The 20,661-nt window shown below is 41.2% G+C and overlaps 1 protein-coding gene and 1 long non-coding RNA gene across 6 annotated transcripts in view; one reads left to right on the top strand and one right to left on the bottom strand.

Annotated features, from left to right (window-relative positions):
* Window positions 1-20,661, top strand: part of LOC119033125 (inactive phospholipase D5-like) — a 66,810-nt gene that overhangs the window by 21,010 nt on the left and 25,139 nt on the right. The window lies entirely within an intron of this gene.
* LOC119033128 lies at window positions 1,811-18,510 on the bottom strand. 3 transcript variants are annotated; one of them, XR_005079171.1, is made up of 11 exons: window positions 17,920-17,997; window positions 17,441-17,826; window positions 17,223-17,339; window positions 14,456-14,520; window positions 13,674-13,790; window positions 13,377-13,432; window positions 12,374-12,597; window positions 11,644-11,904; window positions 11,017-11,473; window positions 10,797-10,934; window positions 1,811-1,885 (listed from the first exon to the last, which is right to left on the bottom strand). It is a non-coding gene; the product is annotated as an uncharacterized LOC119033128 (long non-coding RNA). The 3 variants fall into 3 exon arrangements; XR_005079169.1 differs by lacking the exon at window positions 17,920-17,997 and adding an exon at window positions 18,319-18,510 and having other exon boundaries at window positions 12,374-13,790; window positions 17,441-17,519; XR_005079170.1 differs by lacking the exons at window positions 17,223-17,339; window positions 17,441-17,826; window positions 17,920-17,997 and adding an exon at window positions 18,319-18,510 and having other exon boundaries at window positions 12,374-13,790.

The following is a 20,661-nucleotide window of genomic DNA, read 5'->3' as shown; positions in this document are numbered from 1 at the left end:
TGAACTGAACACAAGAGTTCTGATTTCCTACATCATAACACAAATCAAGTACCCAACCAGAGGAGGATCTCCCAGTTTCACCTCACTGTGAACTGACCAGCTGTTTTAGAGCGAATCACTGATCAGTCAAACAGTCATGCAGATATTGGCTATTTTACAGCTGTGAGATAATCTTGGATGACTATGAATGAGTTCAAGACCTTCACAGCAAAGTTTCCCTTTGCCATCCCTCCTTCTCTGTTTCTGCCCTCCTCTATGATGCTTCCTCTTTGTCTCTGTCTCTCTCTGTCTCCTGTTCCCATCAGTCTTTCCCCCTGGATGCACAGAACACTGCCTGACAAGTGAGCTGCTCGGCCAAAACGGGCTGGCCAAGTCTGACCTACTACACTTAGACTGTCTGTCTGTGGGGAGGTGGGAGGAGAAGTGATGGAGATCGGGAGAGATCAGAAAAAACAGAGTTAAGAAGGAATGGGAGGAGTGGGATGGATGTAAGGAAAAGAAGGTTATAGAGAGAAAATATGGTGTGGCAGAGAGAAAAGAGTTCTTCTGCAGCATCAGTATGCTGGACACACACACTCCCATATCAGTGCACATGCAAACACACACACACACACACACACACACACACACACACACACACACACACACACACACACACGTACTTCTGCAAACACACAAACAGACCCAGAAGCCATCAGAGCATGGTGCTAGGTGCCAGCAGACAGTAGAGGCCAAAACACCTGAAATGGTATCCATGGCAACCAGACTGCTGGCTCCTGCATGTTAGTCAAAAGCAGTGGGACAGATCCAGAGTCAGAGCATCCGCTGTGCGTGATATTTCTCCAGTGACGGGTCATTCTGGCCACATTGAAGGTTAGAGTTTGGATCAGCTGAAGTTCAGAGTTAAAGCAGGCAGAATCAGACTGCTGTATCTTACTTCCTGCCTCTCTCTCTCTCTCTCTCTGACATTATCTGCTGCCATTCTCATGGATAAACAACAAGTAGCAGACTCGATTTGAACTGTGCATCAAGAACGAGCGATTTGTCCCTGGTACAGATTGTTCCTGCATGCTTCTGTGTGGCCATTTAGGCACTTAACTTTCAGCAACAACCCACTGTAATGCCAGTACAAAGCCTGAATATTCCAGCTAAGTGCCTTTTTTATTGAGCTGCAGATGCACATTCAGATGCAAATAAATCTGCTTTAACGGAGCAATTTGTAAGATACTCAAAACATGAACTGACTTTATCAACAGAGTGTGAGGTTGGTGATGTTATATGAAAGGAGTCTATGTGGAGCGTAATATCACTTTGTACCAGCATGGGGCTATAGTCCGATAGCTCCTGTAGTTTCAGCTGGCAGATACTGTATATGGCAACTGTTAGTGTTGTGAGTTCACAAAATGAACTCAGAAATGTCTTTCTTACCAAACAGAAAAATACAGCAACACACCTTCTGATTTCAAGTTCATTAAACTTAATTGCCTTGTTCACTCATCATTGAACACACAAAATTCAAACTCGACATAAACGGAAAAAAACTCAACAAAACAGTCATGGAGTGGGGTGGGGTGAGTCCCCTTATGATCTGAGGTCCCGGTCTAGACAAACTTTAGGGCCTCTGTCTCCACATCTACCTGAGTTTTTGCAAAAGCATGTGAACTCTGAGGGCTATATGTATGATTATAACACTCTTTTCAAAATGCATTACACTGAAACAGCAAAATCTTTTCAATTGGCCCCACTGACTTATATAAAGTCCTCCTGGTTCGGTCACTTAAGGTCAGCACTCAGCCACTTACCTGTATGCTGAGTATGTCAGAAACGTGGCCGGCTGTAAGGGTTGCTGCACAGTGAAAGACTGCTTCACATTATCAAACATGCTCTGCAGGAAGAAAAGAGAGAAACAGCTGAAAAAATGCAAATGCACTGTACCGTCATATGCCTTCAGAAAGGTAGTTAGTGCTGTCCAGGCTGTCTCTCTGAGAACTGTTCAAAGTTTGGTATTCTGTCAGTGTGATACAGAACAGCATGATTTAGTTTTTGCTGTAGCCAGATGCAAGCTATTGCCAAGTGTTGCAAAAGAAAAATATGAAATCCTTGGACTAAACTGAACTCTGATCGAGACTTGTACACGCATTGAAGGGAGTCTTTGGCTTTTTCAAAAAAATTCATTTTCTGCTTCTCTTTTAGACACTTTTATAATACAGTACAGCTTAATTCAACCACTGCAAGCTCTCGAATAAAAGATACAGAAATCAAAATAGTCAAGCAAATTACTGATATAGGTAATTCCTACCAAACCCTCGATCAGTGTTTTTGATGACTGGCAGCAGTTTTAATTCACAGACCTTTGTTTTTACTGCAACAAGTCATGGGCAGAGCAAATGTTATTTTGACGACATCACAAAATGATGATGGTAAAAGCAGCTTATTCAGCCCATATTTACGTTTCTTGTTAGGCAGTGACCTCTACTGGCTGTGGTAATTATGAAGGCAGCAAAGGAGGAACTCATGAGAGGTGGTATAAAGCGGGACAAGTCTGTATAGAGAGGAGGTCAGTGGTGCATGGTTGGGTACAGGACTTTCACTGAGGAGACAGCTGTTTGTATGCTGTGTAAAAGTGTGTAGCTTCTTTTCACTTACTCATGTGATTAAATGTGTGAGCTGGTTTAAAACTTGCAATAAATATGCGTTTTGATGTCATGTCATGCACGTCCACGTATTGTGTCGCAGAGATGTCTTTTAAAGTCAGCATGTTAATCTTTTTATACATCATACAGAAGTAGCATTAAAAAAAGTTATCTTAAGCCAAACCACAATGTTTGATAATACCAAGTTGTTTGCAAGCTGGTCCTGTATGCCTGTTGCTAGTAAGCTGAGGAAGTGGTCCCTCATCATCTCATGGTTACATTATCATTACTTATCTTTCTAATAATCATGTGGGGGAAGTTATTCAGGAAGAAACTATTAAATACTATTCAATCTTCCCCACTCATTTGTCAGTAAGTACTCACATGTTTGGCGCTAAATGTTCCCATATTGCTTAACTAATACATGACTCATGATGATTTAATGCATGAATTATGCAGGATGAAGTCCTGTTGCTCACCATTAACAACTGATCAGGTCAGTATGAATTTATGAGATTAGTCACTATGAATTTATGAGATTAGTCACAGGCATGCAAATGTTTCATGTTTGGCAAACTGTTCGATTTTAGTTCTTTGAGAAGGGGCGCTGATCTGCTCTCAGAGAGGCCGAGCAGATACATTCGATGATGGTGAGTAACAGGAATTCATTATACATTCTGCATTAATTCATCATGAGTCATACATTAGTTAAGCATTACTTAAGTACATGATACGTGCCCTTGTTTCGAGTCTAACCAAAGTGACAACCTGTGTGTTTGTGAGTGGTAGATTAATATACCTGTATGGGTTAAAAACATAAATACCTGCCCTTTTAATACCACATATCATGAGCCACCAGCCACCTTGCCAGATTTCTGGAGCCAGCACACCTCACACACACACACACACACACACACACACACACACACACACACTCGTTTCCTGAAGCCACCGACTCTGCACTGTGGATGGACACATTATCCATCATCCTGTGCTAACAAGGGGTTTAACCGGGCAAAACAAACAACACCTCTCAGAACACTACAAGATCTTTGCGGAGAACACTGACTCTGATTTAACAAAGCATTAATTATGGATGGGCCTTTTATTACATCAGATGCGTAGGAGAGGAGGAGATGGAGACTCTTCTTTGGTCCGTCCTCATCAGGGATTCATCCTCCAGGATTTCTCTGATCAATCACTTTCCCCTGGAGCCTAATACATTCACATTTCACCTCCATACACATTTTATAAATGTATGTATTGATATGCATTAATGCTATAGTTTTGAGTCAAGGATGAAGCAGATGCTATTTCACTACAGTAATAACGCATCGGTGTAATCATACACTTTTATAGCTTGTCTGCGTTGACAGATGGCATTGTTGTGACCCAGTGGTGTACATTTTTCACGGCTGCAAACCATGCACCGACCCAGAGTCTGTGATGTGCTTGTTTGTCCTTGGTTAGCATTCAGTGTTGTGCAGGCTCTTCAGTGGCATTCATGTCTGATAATTTGCTGCTTTGTGCAACAAAACTGTTGAGCGCTCACCTATTTCACGGCTGCGGCAGCTTCACTCTGCATCAATTCTCATTACTGTGCTGTCACTTTGCAATTAGCAGCGACATTCATTTCACTTGAATTAATAAGCAGGGGACACAACATGCTGGGAGATGATCAATTTGTCTTGACAATGTATTAATGTGAACAGTGGCTTCGCGGGAAGAAATGTCATCAAAAGTCTGTATTTTCAACCATTTACCAGCAGAACGTGTCAAAGCAGGCACAGCACATGATATGGCTCTTTTCCATTGAAGTGCCATACTGTTGACCTGTCATGCACAATATCAAAACCCTGGTACGTTGCAGTATTGCATTGGATGAGGCCACTATTTATAATAGGCATACAATCTTGCAGGTTTGTATTAAATCAATGGTCACCTGCCTACAGTAGGGCTATATATATTAAAGGTTTTTGGTGGCTGTAATCATTCCTCTGACAAATATTGTGTAAAGATATTAATTTGGTAAAAGTGAAAGTCCTCCAGATAAACAGTACTTGAGTCTTGAATCATCAGATCTGATGTTTTTTGATTCTCAGATTCAGTGTCTTTTTTATGTGATTGTCTATAAAACATCATTTACAAATTCATTACTTCAGCTACGATGCAGCAGTCTGCAAAGCAAACAGTAACCAGTGAAATTTAATAACTCATTGCCTGCAAAGTTTAGTAGAGTGGAAGTATTAAGTAGCAGAAAATGGACATACTATGTAAAGTACCTCAAAAAAGATGTATTTGAGCACAGCACTGTATCCTCCAAGGCTACAGTTGTTTAATTATGAAATCCTTCTTTTTCCACTCCTCTACTGCTCTACAGAATGGAGACACTGTGGGGAAAAAAAAGGCCATTCTGATCTAAAAGACTGTACTTTTGGACCATACCCAATTAATTTGTTTAAATCACACTGCTGGAGCCTGCAGACTAACAGAGATGAAAAAAAACAGATCCTGTCCTATAATGCTAAATGTCTGCAGGGAAAAAGTCTATAGTCGGTCCATTTCACTTTACTTTTATTTCTGATATTCTAAAAGCAAAGCAAGGTTATTTATATATTGTTGTATATTTGATGTGGCTGGAGCACAAAGGCAACAAAGCGAAGTCACTTTGGACCAGTAAGGACTAGTACGCATAGTACTCATAAAATCACTATTATTTATTCATTGTTACAGTATGAAACTAAGAAGCTGTGACCACAGAAGTGTTAAAAAGACACATTTTCATCCTTTAATTGTAGTAGTTTTTTTTAACACAAGCGGTCTTTTATCAAGGTTTGATTTTCTAATATTTGTTTTACCACTGTAAATCATCTTCATCCTGGTGCAGGTAATTTCTGAAAATGGAAATTTAAAAAAGTGGATGACCTTGTCTTTGTTTCCCAAGACGAAGCGATTTCACATCCCATTAAAACACAAACTCATACTTTTTGATTGCCACTCCTGGGTACGGCTCAGCGGGACTGCAGATGATGTGCAGGAGGTAAAGTTTTTGTGACAGTTTTATTATCAGTGGAGGAAAAGTCTAGACTCAGTGATTTTTAAAGTTATATCCCTGTTCTTAATTAATAATTCTGCAACCAAAACCTCTTGACGTGGCAGCTCATTACTGTGAGCTTCGGCATCCCCGGAGTCTGCATGAGGGAAAGAAGGCACGGACAGCTGACACATTGTCAGGGCCACACGCACAATAAACTGTGTGTCGAGCAAAAACAACTGTATCAGAGTCTAAAAGTACAGAATGTTCTAAAAGCCTGGAGCACAAAAAAGTTAGGATGCTTCATAAACCACAAAACAGAATATGATAGTTGAAAACAATATATTGGATGTTATTACCTCATCAGCATCATTGTTTTTGTAAATAAATGTGATGCCAGAAAAACGTTTCCGACAAGTTTGGTCTGGAGCAACTAAAAGACTAGAAAAGTTGTTTCATGCTTCAGAAACACCTGTTTGACCATTACGCAGTTCAACAGACTCACTGGCTCAGTCACACACCAGAACAGACGGGGTGAGGTTCAGCACTTCAGAGATAAACGCAGAATGTCTGACACATCTTTTGTTTAAAGTGAACTTTTGCAAAGTAGCGACTGCTTCACCGACACTCATGTTTGTGGAGGTGTGTGTGGACGCCCGATTGAACAACTGTCATTGCTATCCCTGGAGCCTTACCTCACCACCTTCACACACACACACACACACACACACACACACACACACACACACACACACACACACACTTGCAATTTTCTTCTTGAGGTCCAGGTAAAATGACCTCATAAGTAAAAATGACCTCACAAGAAAGGTGGGATTTCAAGGGTTGGTCCACACAAGCATAGCAAGGCCAACACACACACACACACACACACACACACACACACACACACACACACACACACACACACACCGAGGTGTGGCACAGACACAAGACATCCTCACTCCAGGACCAACAAAAACACACTTTGTTACTATCAACTGAAACGTTGCCAAAGAACCTCTGCTGGGATTAATTAGAGGAAGAGAGACACATTTATTTAGCAGAATACTGTAATTACATGTACACAGACATACACATCCGCTATACTTCACCAAGTTCTGCATTGTGGAAAGTTGTGGGGGGGGGGTCACAAGTCTCTGAGAAAAGGTCACAGTGAGGAGTTGTTGCTCAGCTTTATTTTAGCTGCACTGCAGATATTGTGCTGAAAGCCCCTTCTGGACGGCAGTTCATCTCTCTGTCCCCGAGGTGATAACTTTACTCAGCTATAAAAACTCAACACAGAGTTTGACGCAGGAATAAAAACAGTTATAAATTAAGCTCATGCATCAGATTTGTTGCTGGGTACTCTTGTTTTTGCGTTTATTTGTGGATGTACCTATTCTGATAGACCCCCTCCCTCATCACCCTCTGTCATCTGAACCGCTCCTGTGAAATCCTTAACAGGACATATCGCATCGATGCTGTCGTTGGCTGATATCCTGTGTTTAAAGCTCTTGATGATGCCCCTCATTCGGCCATCAAAGGTCCCGATGAATTAAACAAGAAGAGACAGGGAACTGAGCCCTTATTGTGAATCGATTCATAACAGTCTCCCTCTCAATCTCCGTCTTCCTTTGTTCCCTGCCATCGTTGTAATTTAGCCGAGGCCTGTGGCTTGTCAAGGGATCAAGCCCAAGCAGCTCTACTGGCAGAGCTTTAATGAAACAGTTTTGGCTCACAGAGGATGTGTGCACTTGAGTGTGTATGTGTGTGAGGGTGCATGGGTTTTCAGTAAACCATCCTCCCTGTCGACACACACCAGCTGAGCCAGTCCTGCTGATTTTACCACAAGCACACACAGAAGAGTGACACACACACACACACACACACACACACACACACACACACACAGCACATGTGTGCAGGGAAGTGTAGATGGTAGTGACGTGACGATGGCAATTGGATACACTGGCTATTATGGATTTGCAGAGGAGAGCAGAGCAGCAGGAAATGCCATCGGATGGTCGGAAGTGTGGAGAAAGATGCAGGGGTGAGCAAAAACGTCTACATTTTAGTAAGACGAGAACGCAGCAATGGCTGGAGTACCGTCGCCAACAGAAAGCACATATCTCATGTATAGCTACACCAGCAGGAGCATATTGTAGCAGTGATATCACGATATATTATTGGTTGTTTGGAGTGTCAGCTCTACACAGAAAGTGTAGATAATTGTGAAGAGGAGGGTTGAGATGAGGGCTCTGATAGTTGTGTGTGTGTGTGTGTGTGTGTGTGTGTGTGTGTTTTGGCGGTTGTTTTTGTGGACAGATTGCTCTCCAAGGAAAATAGAACAAAATGAAAGCAAAGCACATTGATGAAAGTAGATTAAAAAAACTAAACAAAATGGAAAGATAAAACCAGATGAAACATATTTAATATTCACAAAGGCTGTCTTATTATAAAAGAAGTGTTTTGTGTGCGTGTGCTTGTGTGTGAGTGTAGCACATGCAGTGGGAACATTTGACTCTGTAGAGAATCATTTGTAATAACTGCGCAATCAGCTGTAACTATTTTAGATAGAAAACAATAAAACCAATGGGCAAACTGTAAAACAAATTCATGAATTTAAGTCCAGGCAGGACCGAATATTGTCTAAAGCATACCTGCCAGGTGTGCAGATGAATAAAGGCAGCCAAAAGACAGTAGAAAACTAGCAATCATTGTCAGCAAGTGTCAAGGTCACAGGCTACATCAGTATGTAACAAACATCTGAGAGAACTGCACCTCGAGTAATTGATCAAATACACGAAGTAATTAATGAAACAACCTTGTATCTCAAGATCCATTGACTAAAATATACTTGTGCAAGGATTTAAAATGACATTTCAGTGTAAACTGACAATTAAGTTGTATCGTATTGTATCATATCGTATACAATCGATGTTGTGTTCAAAGCCTATTTCCACTTCCCCAAAATTACACAAGAAACTTAGATTGTGACCATTTGTTCTGGTGATTAGGTTGCTTATTCAATTAATGTTGATTTATTTCCAAATTTAGGACAAACCTCTCTCAGTTCCTCACATCTTTAACTCACAGGAAAACAGATAAAACAGGGAGCGAGCTATTTGGATGTGCTTGAACTCCGTTGTGACTCCAGCAGGGATTAAAGAAGCAAAGCCGATAAACTCCTGATACATATTTCCCTCGTTCTTATTGTCGACCAAGCAAAAAAAGCAACAATCTCTTGAAGTCTTTTTCACTGTTCTCAGACCTGTCTGTGCTGTGCATACAGCTTAGTATCACAGTATCAGAGCTGACATGGACAATCTTTGGCTTAGACTATGCATGCAGTGCTGTTGTGTGTGTCTTATGCAACTAGCTGGCCCAGTTTAACTATTGGACCAAGAGAAAGGCTCAGAGCGGGGCTGACCGAATGAAGCAACAGATTGGTGTGTTAACAGTGGGGTCAGGTCTCATCATGGTCAGCAGGGCTCTCATGTCATTTTAATGGGACTATAATTGACTTATTGATTTTGAAAGCCAGCTGAGATCAATGGCAGCCTTGCAGGGGTGGACTGAGGAGGAGTGGGGCGGGGGGGGTTGAGAGAAAGTACACGGAGTGCATGATAGTGGCTGGAATGCTGTCAACCACTAACTGCTGTCAAAGGGATAGCTATGATGCTCTATCATCAAATATTGTGAGATTTACTGCAATCTCCATGACATGTGCAAAAAAAAGCCTGAAGTTGAGTTCCAGGGTTTCTACTCCTGAATGGCAGTCTTACATGCTCCTCGATACAAATACCACGTGGTCCCTGTTCACACAGACATCTTCAAAGCCTTGGAGCACAGAAGTCAGCGGTGGTTTAGTAATAACGAACGTACAAGGATGAAGGCAACAACAACCTTAGTCAGATCGTACAACACTGTCATGACAAACTAAAGGTCACTCATGAAAGGTCACTCATACTCAGTGGGTCTGTTCTGCAAAAAAAAAAAAAAAAAGAGTAGCAGAAGGGTAAACTGTCATATTTGGAGATTTAAAGGTCTGGTTCAGTCGTTAAGAAGAATATTTTCTCACTTACAGCCAGTGGTGTTGAATTGTGCAGATCGTTTATGCCTTTTATTTTGGACAACTTCTGAGATAGCCATCTTTGAGTTCACTTGAGGTAAACTGATTTTTCTTTCGTACAGCATATAAAAAGAAAAAGAAAAACAATGCCTCAGATAGTCTAGACAAGTAGTTTTTTAATGGAACTGCTTCCTATTGAAGAAACTGTTTTTAATACTGTTGACAAAACCAAAAAGTCTCTGATATGGGTATACCACTATCTTTTACACTACTTCGCCTGACTGTCTTTTTTGCCTTAATAATTACTACGTCAATTAGATGTGGCTGCCTAACAACAAACATGAATATGGGTCTTAATAAGCTGCTCTCACAGTAGATATGGTTGTTTTTATTATGAGGACGAGCTGGCACAATCTCCACTTTGACACAAGGATAAACCAATTAGAGTTCGGTGGTCAAAGGTCAGTCTGACCTCTCACAGCAGGCGAAGAGTTCATGCACTCATTATAACAACATTTTACCAAATGTGCAATCGGATAAAATTCTGAATTGATGATATTTTATGTCCAAATGGTCAAAGGTCAAATTCACTATGACTGCAAAAACACTTCCAGGCCACCATTCAGCGCCATCACACAGAAACAGAAGTGGAGATTGTGACTATATTTCACATTGAGTCAGACACACATACATGGAATATGACTCTTAACTTACACACTAATAGACATAAAGAAGTAGTCCACCACTAGCTTCAAGGGATTGTTGTTGCACCATGAGACAACAGGCTACTTCCCTATCAGCCTTCTGTACTCTTGAAAGAATGGTCGTTAAGTGAGGACTCACTGGAAATGATTCACTGGAATCAAACTTGTCAATATAATGATGACTTCCATCAAAACAAAAAATACACAACATGCCTTTTACTACATTTCTTCAAAATCTTGGTTGTAAGGGGCAAAAATGCAGCCTCACAATTCTAGTTTTTCTCAGCGACTTGACCTTAAATTCATCATCTTGTCATGACTCTTCTTCATTTATCACTCTCATGATATCTCACCTTGCTTTCTCTCTGACCTCCGTCTGTCTTCCCGTCTCACACACACACAAACACTTTCAGGAGTGCACATCATTCTTTGCAGGGCGGCTTCAAGGCCAGCGCTGGCGTTCGTCTTCGGAGGTGGACAGTAACCTTTCTCTATTAAGTCAGTTATTGAAAAGGTCAGGGACAAGGTCGGCCAAAAGCTACAGTGAGGGAGGGACAGCCTGCAATGCCTCACCTGAATGGCCTTCAGAGGATGATGCATCGGTGGCTGGCTGTCTTAGCCGTGCCTTAAAATGCAGAAAATGCCATCTTAAACTTTTCCCATTTCGACTGAAGTCCTTGCTTATATAAAAAAAAACAACCTTCTGAATCATTTCTGTTATTATTCAACATACACAAAGATGTAAGCTGTAAGTAGGCCATCACTGAGCTTCTATATCACTTATCACAGCACTGTGCAACCATCAGTCAGTCCTGATTGGCTCGGACATACAAGTATCCAACTGCAGCCAGAGGCAGTAGATGCATTCTCACTAGATCACAGAAACCAATCAGTTGTAGTGTTCTCCGGACACAAAGGTGCATCAGTCACAGTCCCCTGTTGTCGTTCCCCTCGGTCCTTCAGACATCCATTACTCTCTGGTCCAAACTGAGTGACAGCCAGGATACACTGTGCGACCAGTGTGCTCCAACTGAAATCATAAATTACAGATTTCATTGCAAGAGAGTGTTTTTTCTGCACAAGATTATCACACATAATACAGCCTCTGTATCCCAGTCTCCCTTGTGTAAACATGACATAGTAGATTAAACCGTATGATTGATAATTTCTGTGGTTCTCGTAACAACCCACTGTGCTAACCTTCAGTGCCACCGAGCCCTGAGCAGAGATCGGGGAATAGATCCAGGGATGAAGGGTGCAGCTAGAGAGATAGAATGATCAGATTGAGAGACAGTTTCCAGCTGGAAGGAACTGATGATTATTATTTTTTTCAACAGAGTGTAGGTGTGAGGCTGTCGGAGTAAATCTGGGAGGAATGGGAGCTGCCGGGTCTCGCTAAAGCTCCGACTCGCTCTTCCCCCGACTGCCTTGAGAAGTGATAGATGACTCTGCCTTCAGCTCCTGCAGAGGAAGAAATGGAGTCTTTCATTCACACAGAGCCAATTCAGTTCAGAACAACTTCATTTATAAGACCAAGAAGTACAAGAACATATGGACAAAACAGAAAAAAAAAAAAGTAATTTGTCAAATGCAATAAAATAATTGCGACCAGACAAGATCATTTAATTGGATAATCAAATTAAATCCAGGTACACAAAAAAATGTATTCAGCATGAAATATATCAGGTGTCTGCACTAAGAAACAGGACAAGAGCGTAGCTGTGTTCTTTTCTGTGGACACCTGCAGCATATGACTTAGTATATGAGTACCAGACAATATAAATAAAAGAGCTGCATGTCCCTGCCTGATTGGAAAATTCTTCCATAATTACTTTTTAAAAAATGCCCAATTACCACTTTCAGGCATGCTAATTAATCTAAATCTGCGCTAATCAATAGCTTTATTTTAACAATGGATGTGAATACATACTATGAAAGGAGCTGCTCATATAGGGGCGACCCCATGGAGAATTACTGCCTGACCCTGCATTTCCCAGAAGGCAGCAGCCTCAGCAAATTTCAGCTCATTGTTTCGCTGTTTGTTCTGTGCAACCTGCACAGCACCACATCACAACAGACAGGTAGTGGAGCATTTAGCAGCCAAGTGCGTCCCTTTGGGAGTTGGTTGAGACCAAAATAGAGCTAAAAGGAAAGCTTGATATTGGATAAAAAACCTGAAATTATTGGTAATGTTGCTCTGTGTTGATAGTAAATAGTAGGGAGGAGCGAGTACACTATTATCTGTATCTGTTCAAACATCCATACTCAGAGTTAGCAGGGCTTGAAATGGGAGTGGGTGGTGCTTGCGTAGAAAGCAGGCATGGCTAAGATTATATAAGCCTTAAATTATATGGGGTTGCTATATTTATTAACTGTGTCATGTTCCCAGGTTATATATCAGTTGATCTACTGTTTAATGTTGAAAGTTTATCATCGCCTTCCACTTCCTGTCTTTGTCTTTGTTTTCCTCTCCCTTTTCTGCTTACACCTGTTGATGAAAAAAAGGACCCTAACAAATCATAAAGTCATGAGGAACCAATCAGGAGTAAACAAGGACTCAGAAACAAAAAGACTTCAAAATGGTCAATAAACAAATGAAACACAGGTGTACACTGAAAAAGGGCAGCAAATCAGACAAAGACAGGAATTGGAAAGTAAAACATGGCACATGAGGATAAGCTTTCAACATCAAAAATTGAAGGCAACTGAACTAAAACCTTTGACCATGATTTACAGAACAGCCTTAGAATCGCGCTTTAGATCACTATCTTTGATCACGAGAGTAAAAGAACCGTTTACAGAACATTTGTTGTTTTATCAACTCGAGTTTGTACTAAACTTCAGTCAGCTACCCTATGAAGATTTCCCTTCAGTGTAAATACAGATATGGAGACACTGTACTCAGATGACACTCATACTTGTAAGTAGCCTACATTATCGGTAGAGGAGACTCCAAGTACCAGCCAAGAACTCCTTCTACGCATACCATCTGGGAAACAATAACATTTGTAGAGAAAACTGAAGAGAGGGTGGGACTATTTTGTGAAAGAGTTAGAAGAGAAAGAACATGTTTGTGAACTAAAAAAAATGCCACTTACAATTACACAATGCCTGCCTTTAAATATAGCATCTGACACAATGTAATAGAGATCACATTTGAAAGCAATGTTGTGAAATGCTCTTGTGACCCTGTTGTTTTAGCTGAAGGGTATCCAAATTGAATGTCTTACAGTTCTTCTTCCTCAGTATTCCAGATCATACTCTCATTCCTGTGTTAGTGCTTGTCTTAAAGATGGATGACGTTCCTGCTCTATTGATTTGCTCCAGTGATGGTGTGTGGATTCAGACTGAAATGAAAAAAAAGAGAGTTGGCGCCAAGCCCGGTATTTTGTCTGTTCAGAAGAAAAGATTTGATTACACATGGCTGTGTACAGGAGACAGATTAAGTGGAGAAAAAGGAATAAAGAAGTAAGTTTGGTCATTTTTTTGAAGACATTATGAACAAGGGGATTGGACCATGAAAGCATGCAAAGAAAATCTCCAAAACACAAGCTACAGGGGGAAAAAAGGAATCCTTGTTCATAATGTAAAAACCCATCATCCATTTTTATGCCTTGTAAGCAGAAGGCCATCTGGACCCTTAATGCATCACACTGTTTTTTAATCACATCTGAGCTTGCAAGATCAAAGCCATCAAATACCATGATGCAGTGTATATTTAACATAAAGCAAAGCAGAGCAATAATAAAGGCATAATGACGGGACGTGAGACATATAACAGGATAGATGCTTCAACACAGAGATGATTGGTCACTATTGGGTTTAACAAGTTTAGAAAATAGTGTAAATTGTATGTGTCGGCCTTCACAATCCTGAGATCTCAACCCAGTTGAACAGATATTGGACTGATGTGGCAGACAGCGTTCTCCCCGCACTGCCATCATCACACCGTTTTCTTTAATTTGTCCTCCATTTGACTCCATTAAGCAAAAAGTAAAATACATTCACTTACAGGAAGCGAGAAAGTAGCGACGTTCCAGACCTCTGAACCATTTCACCAAACATGTCTGTGTTGCCCTGGTTAGAGAAACCATCAGCTACTTAAAGTTTTGTTGGTGGGATAAGTTCTGTCATCTTTCTACAAAGCTTGCTGGCCACAGAAATCATAGTTATAAAAAGGGCTAGACTGAGTTGCTAGCCTTGCCTGGTTTTCTTGGTAATGGGTTTAATCTTATACTTTATTGATATTCACTTATATTGACACTGTTCTATAGTCTATTTTAACAGTAAATGAATCCATTTTTACTGAATAGCTTTTAAGCTACAGCCAGTGGTCTGGTAGCTTTTCCCTTGATTGTAACCGTGAGGTAGAAAGAGCTGAGCTAGCTTCCTTTCATGAGGTAAAGCCATGCTAAGCTAACAATCTACTGGCTTGGCTAGATATGTTATGTTACATGGATATGCTACTTCGACTGATTAGTCAAGTCAAAACAGAACAACTAACTTCACCTCCCCAAAACAGAATTTGGCTTCATCCAGCGGCACACTGTCAGTCTGAATGAATGAAGTGAAACAGACAGTCAGTTCAGTTTTAAAAACAGGCTCGCTGCCGGGAGGAATAATTCAAACACGCAACATTTTGGATGTGACATTAAATGGGCTGAGAACAGCAGCTGTCACTTCTATTGTCAACATTAGGATTTCTTAGAATTACACTGGAGACATTGTTATGTATACAAGTAAGTTTTATATTTATGACCTACACTTAAATGAATTAAGGCTGCTGGGGTTTCTAGTAACAGTTCCTGTTTCACAGTCAACAACACCAAAGATCCACGAATGCAAAACACTTGACAGAGCTGTCAAACAGAGTGATCATGGAAAAACTTCAAAGACGTGCAGGCCTGGGCTTCCAGCCATTTCAGACCAAATGCCAAGAATCTGGTCATCCATTTCTTTCTTTTATTTGACCAGTGGCGTCAAGCTGGGATGATCACTACTTTTTCAAATTAACCAGAAATGGAAAAAGGGCCCTCAGCCAACCAGCAACTGCGATCTGTAATTCAACAGTCATCTCAACCTGCTTTGTAGTCTCGAGGACTTTTCTGACTCGTCCACGAGGTTTTATCATCCATCCAAAACTCTGAACTTTGCACCGCATCGCCAGGAGAATTTATCTTACCAGAAATCCCCTGACCTGAGCCTCTGAGTATCTTCATCAACAAAGCACTCACTCTTCACTCCATGAATGCGAGAGCTATTATTATTATTATTATTATTATTATTATTATTAAGCAGCATTCTGGTAGTGCTGCCGCGATTGTGCTTGAGTAAGCGCAGATCTGTTTGGCTGCTCATCCGGCTGGCAGAGCACTCGGAGCCCTGGGTTCACTCAGGAGACCCGAACAGACAGTCAGTGAGATGAACTAAGAGCACACTGTCTCTCTGGAGAGGAGCACTCCATGTCACTCTCCATAAGGCAGGAGGAGGCAGCGGCACAAAGGTGACAGGCTGTGACAGCAAGAATGGAGCAGCACAGTGTCATTTCTGAGAGACAGGGAGCCAGGTAAATCACTTTGCTTCTCTGTTTTCCTCCACAGTATTCATACGGTTGTTTTTAGAGTGAATCAGAATCAAATACTTTATATTTCCCCATGGGTACATTAACTGAGTAGCGAATGTAAAAGGCTGCTCAGCTCCCCCAGACCACCGAGCAAGTGTAAACACAGCTTAACAAATGTAAGTGTTTATCGTTTACAAAGCTTCTTGATTCTTGTGATTCTATTCATGCAATTTTTATAGAAAATGAAACCACGTCAGCAAGTTACAATAAACAATTTTTTTCATTTTAGAAGTGCATCAGTCCAACAAAAACTGTCTTCTCTCGTTCCCAAATGCCTAGATCCATATCAGTTAAGTATTTAGTGCAAAACACAGTTTTCCAGGATTAAATGGTGGAAAAATTACAGCAATTATTAATGCTTTTTCATACTTGAGTGATTGTACAGACCAGTGACCCACTCTCTCTCTCTCTTTCAAAATTTCTCTTGGGATGGATAAAGTATCTATCTATCGTCTCTATTTATCTCTCTTCTTTCTTATTTCTCTTGAGTCACTTACATACCAGCCTTCAGATGATCGATGCCCCATGTAGACAAAAAGAATTCAAATCCAGTAATATATGATTTTGATTACTTTTTAAAGCTCTACACTCGGACATTATACAGCTTTATGTTGTTTTATGCATAATGCTGTTTGAATAGGCTGTTTTCCACTACTAAGGTCATCTGACCTTGGATGTGCTCCTCACAGAAGGACTGCCTTATCAACTGCACACAGATTTGGATACAAGTTGACAGTGTAAATTTGTGTTATTTGTACACAGATTGAGAAGTCTATGTCGTCCTTTCAGTCTAACACCTTTGACTTCTCCTCTCTGTACACAGATTTACAAAGTCCCAGTATAAGCATTAATATTTTGCTCAACTTTGCAAATTTGTTCACAGCCCAGAGCAAGTTCACATCTAATCTCATCTATGAATTGACCTTGTGGTCGCTTGGCCGCCAAATTTGGCCTTGTGTTCTGTCTGACATGCCTCCAGCTAATGGACAATACTTTTAGCAAATAAACATATCCTTGTCTCACATCTAAACTCCGATTCACAAACTTATCATTGACCCAAACAAATGAAGTCAGTATTTACAGCTCACATAACTCACACTTTCAGTCTTACACCCTTGTAACCTTTTTGAGTGGCCATATGCACACAGAAACTCACAGATGCATTTTCATATTGTACCACCGACATCATTCCAGTTTCAAAGTCCATTCCAGCTGCCACTCTCCTGTCAGGGTGGGTTGGTTTCTACGTCCATCACCTGTGTGCACCGTCAGCCTTTCACAAGCAGAGTGATCAACATGTTTTCCATTAGAAACCACCATGTCCTTTTTATATGTGTAATAAACCTTTTGACCATTCCACACCGAGTATCATACTTGATATATTCAAAGATCCCTCTGACATCCTTCATTTCAGCTCTGATTCATTTCCAGGGAACAATCCTCCCTTCACAGCCTGGAGGGAAATGTCCGTGTCAGTCTGATCACAGGTTGTAAAAAGGAGCCGCGACGCTCATGACGCCTGATGGATGTGAGTCTCTTTTAATTCATCTTAGAATCAAGCGTCAAATCAAGCAGCTCTGTGTCAGGACAGCATCTCTTCATGCATTAACCAAACTCCAGTAAAGCACAGCCAGACAGGGTGAAGGGGTTGATCCCCAGAAGTAGAGCTTTCAGCTGTGTCTGGAATGCTTCAATCAAAACCTCTGAAAGTCTCTCCACAAAAGTTGTGACTTGAGGCTGGAGAAGCAATTTTTTGTCACCTAAGTAGAGACCAGAAGAGAGCAGACAGTGTGTGTGATGTCGGTCACGGTTGTCTGAAGGGACACTTTGAAGCCCAAAGTTGGATTTCTCACCTGAAGCGCTGCAGCCAAGGAATCCACTTCTGCAGGCTGAGCTAATGTAGTGACATTAAACCCGCAGCATCCGAACGCACTTCCTATTTGACTTCAACACTCAACTAACTGTAAATGACTTAGTCTGACATTTTGAGAAATACCAAGAAATAGTCTGGCCTATGACCTCCTGTTAAATGGCAGGGTTTGTTTTACACTCAGTTCTTCTTACGTATTCAACAAAAATATAAGACGTTAATTAGTGAGCTTTAGCAGCCCAGTCACCAAGATTTAATGTCAAACTATGATGTATTCCTAACTAACCAAGGCCTAAACCTAAGTTGAACATAAGTACAGCATTGTGACGAGAGAAATAGAAAATTGAATCGGAACAAATCTGCAGGGAAATGTGACACTTACAGAACGTTTATTCTGGCGATTGTGTTTGGCTTTGGAGGTGCTGGTTGGGCAGATTTTGTTACATTTGGACAGAGTCTGGCACATCGTCCCCCTGTTTCCAGTCTTTATGCTAAGCTAACCCAACACACTGCTGGCTGTAGTATTTACAGATATGAGAGTTACAAATCCAGCCAAGTCTGAGAGAGTAGTAACGGACCGATGCAGTTAATGTAAGCTGAAAGTTCATGTTGCCTTCATGCTTGGTTACCATGACTACATCTTGCATGTTTACCTTGATGATAACCATCTATAATATGATGATATATATATCTATCATGTCAATTGATGTGATCAAACCCAACCTGAACATCAATTTTAAATTTCAGTTTGAATCCAGCCCAGCTTGCTGTGTCCCGATGGGGCTCGCCATGTTTGGCTCGGGTCTCCACGCTCTGATGGGAGTGATATCCATCTGCTCAGCCAAATGTCCTCCGGAAATAAGTTGTCCCAAATTGTCAAAATCTTCAGGAGATCCGTAAATCCAGACCTCCATCTAAATGCAGCTACAACAATGAGGGGTTTAACAAACTGAACATATCGTTTTGTCTCCCGTGCGTACACTATTTTCATTTGTGATATCTGTGACGATAAGAATCAAGTGAGAACATCGGAAAAGAGAGAGGAGAAACAGAGACAGAAAGACACAGAGGAGACAGGACGCAGATGCCGACTCGAGCGGTAAACACAGTATAATGACGTGCATAACTTTATGAAATCTGGCTCAACTCATTACGCGGCCGAGCTTAAAGGGCGACGGCGAGTGAGAGAGAGAGCGACCAGACAGTTTATTGGAAATCAGCTGCTTTCCCGGTATTTTGCTCCAGGCGTCGAGGCACACACACACACACACACACACACACACACGCACACACACAGAGAAACTTGCCTCCTCAGCGGTTATTTGGAGAGCAGGTGATATTGCTTTCTGACCGACACTCGTTCTGCGTCTCTGGCATTCAAAACCACAACGCACACATACAGCTACTGATTATCTGTCTGCAACTTATTAGTATAACAATGTGTTATCCCAACCTAGACTGGTACTTACGGCTGTTATTTTATTCTACACAAGCGTGGAGAATGATATTTCAATCAACCTTTCGGACCAGACTCAAACTGGATATTGCATGTTATTAAAGCGCATTATTTCCTGTTCACTTGTGTTCATTTTTGAAAAACTCCTTGTGTGTTGATGCTGCATTGACGTTTTCCCCAGTACAGTCAAATTTCCAGTAAGTTTAATTGCTATATATTCTACTCCCTGTTGTCTCATGGCCTGCGTTTGGGTTTCTTTTGCTCAAAAAATTACACATACTTGAGCATCATAACAAAAATATTTTGGTTTCCTTTTCAATTTTAGAAGGTATTATCATTTCAAAGCCAGCCAACGACAAAAGCTGAAAAAGATTAAGATTTCCCTTCATTTGTCCGCTTTGCTGCAGTGCTTATTGCGCCCATATTCACTTGGCTTGGTCTAACATTCATTCATCATATGAAGTGCTGCTTGACTGTGATAAATTAGATGACGGCAAACCTCGCCTCGGAAAGCAAAGACTGCAGTTGTGTCACGCGGCTGAAACGTACGAATGTGGAACGCGTTTCATCATCCTCTTCCTCCGCCCGCTCCTCCAGAACCCCACTGTGAAGAAGAGCGGACGTGTTGTGTAGAATGATGACACTTTGGGATGAAAAACCATAAAAGTACTTTCCTTGTGTGAAGGAAAGAGTGTGCAGCTGGTCAAGATCAGCAGCAGCATGGACGCCTTAAAGCGCAGATCCAGTGGATCCTTTTAACAAACACCCACCTAGCTGCTAACTGTGACTGCTGCTCTCTGTCATATGAACCAAACAACATACTGTAAATAACCAATTGCATGGAAATAATGACCACTGTGACTCTACAGTATGTGACATAATACATGAAAGAATGTGGCAGGGCCTGATGCTGTACGATACATCAGTCTGGTGCTGTGGTTGTGATATCAATACGAGAAATCTAAGACGGAAAATCAGTCAAAAACTGTGACAGATATTGTCCATGTGCATCATCTAAAAACGGTATTAAAGAGCATTTATCTTCTAACTGCGCTCGCCAGTATCGCTTTGTTTATTATCTGTTTGTTTGCACGACTGCAGCGCAACTGGGGGACACCGAGTGGCTTCATTGCATTGAGCTCCATTTAGATTTACGTTTGGCAGAGAGCTTAGTGTCGTGCCGCTTTTCTGCTCAATAAATGTGTGACTGGTGTGCAGTGGAGGGGGAAAAAAGAAGAAGAGCCTGTGAGCGAGCCATTGTTCTCTGAT

Source organism: Acanthopagrus latus, chromosome 15 (genome assembly GCF_904848185.1).
Source record: "Acanthopagrus latus isolate v.2019 chromosome 15, fAcaLat1.1, whole genome shotgun sequence".
Taxonomy (NCBI): Eukaryota; Metazoa; Chordata; class Actinopteri; order Spariformes; family Sparidae; genus Acanthopagrus; species Acanthopagrus latus.
Note: the sequence above shows the minus strand (reverse complement) of the source record. Positions and strands in the feature narration are given on the sequence as shown.